General features: G+C 37.8%; 1 protein-coding gene across 1 annotated transcript in view; it reads left to right on the forward strand.

Moving 5' to 3' along the window:
- The window catches only part of TTC33 (tetratricopeptide repeat domain 33), a 98,023-nt gene that overhangs the window by 82,494 nt on the left and 11,476 nt on the right, over positions 1–4,053 (forward strand). The window lies entirely within an intron of this gene.

Here is a 4,053-nt window from a genome sequence, read left to right on the forward strand (position 1 = left end):
GAGGAGTGGCTGGTGGGTTTGAACCGCCAGCCTTCTGGTTAGCAGTCAAGTGCCTTAGGCACTATGCTACCAGAGCTCCTACTTTGTAGGTAGAAAAGGCTAAATATAATAGGTTAGAATAACCTGTGAGAATTGTCTTTCGACTGGGCTATACATACCTGAGCTAACAGAATTTAAAAGGGTTTGCAAATCTAATATAGTAATGCCAGATTTCCTCTTTCTCATTAAACAAATTAATATTTCTCATGTTATATTGACCTTTTACATGAAAAATAAAACAAATAAAAATAGTTACTTTCAAGGTTAGAATATCTGGTAAACCCAGAGTTTAACTTTACTAACAATGGCTTTAGTAAGTTTTGAATGACTTACGGTTTCCTGGTTGTCTTGGAAATACATCATCATTTCTGTTTAGAAAAAGTTGTCAGATTCATAGAAATATTAAATAATGTCTTTCAATTTATTGCCTGTTCTGTATATCTTTGTATTTCCTTATGTTTTTGTCATATGGAAACAGAGAGAAAACAAAAATCCTGATAACTAGACCAATAAGTAATATGATAAATGGAGAAAATATTGAAGTTGTCACTGATTTCATTTTACTTGGATCCCCAATCAGTGCCCATGGAAGCATCAGTCAAGTAACCAAACAATGTATTGTACTGTGTAGATCTGCCATAAAAGACCTCTTTAAAGTGTTAAAAAGCAAAGCTGTCACCTTGAGGTCTAAGGTGCACTTGACCAATGGCATGGTATTTTCAGTACTTTCGTATACAATGTGAAAGCTAGACAATGAATAAGGAAGACTGCAGAAGAATTGATGCCTTTGAATTAGAGTGTTGGTGAAGAGTATTGAATGTACTATGAACTACAAGAAGAACAAACAGATCTACCTTAGAAATACAACCAGAATGCTTCTTAGGAGTGAGGATGGTGAGACTTCCTCTCATATACTTTGGACATGTTATCAGGAGGAACCAGTCCCTAGAGAAGGACATCATGCTTGGTAAATTTGGAGGGTCAGTGAAAAAGAGGAAGACCCTCAATGAGGTGTATTGCCACAGTGGCTGCAACCGTGGATTCAGACATAATAACAATTGTGAGGATGGCGCAGAACTGGGCAATGTTTTGTTCTGTTGTACATTGGGTCACTGCGAGTTGGAACTAACTTGATGACACTCAACAACAACAGTGCATAGTAAGAATCTTTAGATGCTAGAATTTTGAGTTTGTTTCCTATTTTTATAGTATCCTTTTGTTATGACACTGAGTAAAGTTAATTCTTATTGATCAGTCAAGTCTTTCAGGAGAACAACTTAAGTCTCCATAAAAATTGCATATTTATATTTTATATTTATATTTTTTCCTAAGTAAAGCCTTAAAAATTGCACTAAAATGGGAAACTTTTAATTCCTGAAATTTCATATTAATGACTATCTTAACAGAAGAAAAAATTTTTTACAACTAATTTATTAAAAACTTAAAAAAGAAAAAATTACTTTTACTTGTTGCTTCAAAGTATCTTTCTTGTCTCACTTGTGGTATGTATTTTTTTCATTATAGAATTGTCCTAAAGATTCTTTCTATTATCATATACACATCAGGAAAATAGAGAAATGATTTGTAAGGTTTTTATAAAAAAAGACAAGGGAAAAAGGATTATGTGATAGTTTCTTTTTTTCCCCCCAAGTGGCTGCACCATTTTACATTCCCATTAATAATTTAAGAGGGTTCCAGTTTCTCTCTATAAATGGAATAAAATTGAAATTCCAGAAATAAGTCCTAATATTTATGGTCAGTTTATTTTTGACAAGGTTGCCAAGACAATTCAATGAGGACAAAATAGTCTTAAATAAATAGTGCTAGGACAACTGGATATCCACTTGAAAGGGATGAAGTTGGACCCCTACCTCATACCATATAAAAAAAATTAGCTCAAAGGTGGATCAAAGACTTAAAAGAGCTGAAACTCCAAAATTTTAGAAGAAAGCATAGGGTCAATCTTTGTGACTTTGGATTCAACAGTGGATTCTTAGACATGACACCTAAAACACAGCAACAAAATACAATATGACCAAAGTAAGACAAACTCTGGCTATTCTTGCCTCAAGGAGCATTCTGGTTGCACTTCTTCTTCTTTTTGTTTTTTTTTGATTTTTGTTGTGATTTAGGTGAAAGTTTACAGAGCAAATTTGCTTTCCATACAGCAGCTCACATACACTCTGTCTCATGACAGTGGCTGCAATTTCCCACAATGCAGCAGCTCCCCTCCCACTTCTTCCCCCTCTAGTGACTTCTTCCCTGTGTCCTTCCCTCCCATGCACTCCTATTCCCTGAGCTGTCTCCCTGTGCATACACAGCCCTTCTATTCTCCCATGATTGATCTCTCCAAGGAGAGTATCTACCTAATGTAAATGTTCGGCTTATATGCCTGTCTTTTGTTTGGCTCAGAGCCAGAAGAGTGGGTTCATATCCAGACCTGAAGGGCAGTTAGGGGCCATAGTCTCAGTGGTTCCATCAGGCTCTATCAGACCAGTAAACCTGGTCCCTGTTTTTTTTTTTTTTTTTTTAATGATTGAGTTTTGTTCCACATTGTTTTCCCACTCTATCCAGTATCTCCTAGTGGTTGACGGGCACCATCTAGTTCTTCTGGTCTTATAGCCATATAGGCTGAGGATCGCATGGTATACCAGTCACTTGGACTAATTGTTTCCATGCATCTTTGTTTTTCTTCATTCTTCTTTGCTCTGGATGAGGAGAGACTCATTGTTGCATCTAGATGGCTGCTTGCAAGGTTTTAAGATCCCAGTAGCTACTTCGGGGCTGACTTGATGGCACATAACAACAACAACAACAACAACAACAACAACAAGCTACTTGCCAAAGTAGGATGTAGAACAAATTGGGTTTTTTTAATTGTGATTTGGGTGAAAGTTTACAGAGCAAATTCACTTTCCATATAGCAGTTGACATACACTTTGTATCATGATATTGACTACAATTTACCACAATGCAACAGCTCCCCTTCTACTTCCTCCCGATAGTTACCTCTTCCCTGTGTCCTTCCCTCCCATGCAATCCTGTCCCCTGAACTATGTCCCTGTGCGTACACAGCCCTTCTATTCTCCCATGATTGTTCTCTCCAAGGAGTGTATCTACCTACTATAAACGTTCACCTTATATACCTGTCTTTTGTTTGGCTGAAAGCCACAGGAGTGGGTTCAATTCCAGACCTGAAGGGCAGTTACGGGCTATAGTCTCAGTGGTTCCATCAGGCTCTATCAGACCAACAAACCTGGTCCTTTTTTTTTTTTCCCCCAAATGATTTTGAGTTTTGTTCCACATCGTTCTCCCATTCTGTCCAGGATCTACTACATAGATACCCCTCCAAGTGGTTGACAGTGGTAGCCAGGCACCATCTAATTCTTCTGGTCTCATTGTCATATAGGCTGAGGATCTCATGGTGTACCAGTCACTTGGACTAATTGTTTCCATGAATATTTGGTTTTCTTCATTCTTCTTTGCTCTGGATGAGGAGAGACCCATTGTTACATCTAGATGGCTGCTTGCAGGTTTTTGAGATCCCAGTCACTACTTGTCAAAGTAGGACGGAGGTGGAACAATATTTTGTGTAGTGTGTTATGCCAATTGAAATTCATGTCCCCTGTGACTATGGTCCCAGGGCCACAGGTTCAGCTATACACTCTTTCTGGATAGTTGGCTGTGCCCAAGAAGTGACTACAACCTTGTCCCTTGCCATCTCTACTATACACCTGGGAATTCTTTTTTTTAGTTTTTTTTTTTAATTGTGATTTTATTGTGGTTTGGGTGAAGGTTTACAGAGCAAATTCACTTTCCATACAGCAGTTGATATACACTTTGTCTCATGACATTGACCACAGTTTACCACAATACAACAGCTCCCCTCCCAATTCCTCCCCACAGTTACCTCTTCCACACCTGGGACTTCTTTCTTTCTTTCTTTTTTTTTTTTATTAGGATTTGGGTGAAGATTTACAGAGTAAATTCACTTTTCATACAGCAGTTCACATA

This window comes from Orycteropus afer, unplaced genomic scaffold (genome assembly GCF_000298275.1).
Source record: "Orycteropus afer afer isolate SDZICR_OR568_19922 unplaced genomic scaffold, OryAfe1.0 scaffold00275, whole genome shotgun sequence".
NCBI classification, from domain to species: Eukaryota; Metazoa; Chordata; class Mammalia; order Tubulidentata; family Orycteropodidae; genus Orycteropus; species Orycteropus afer.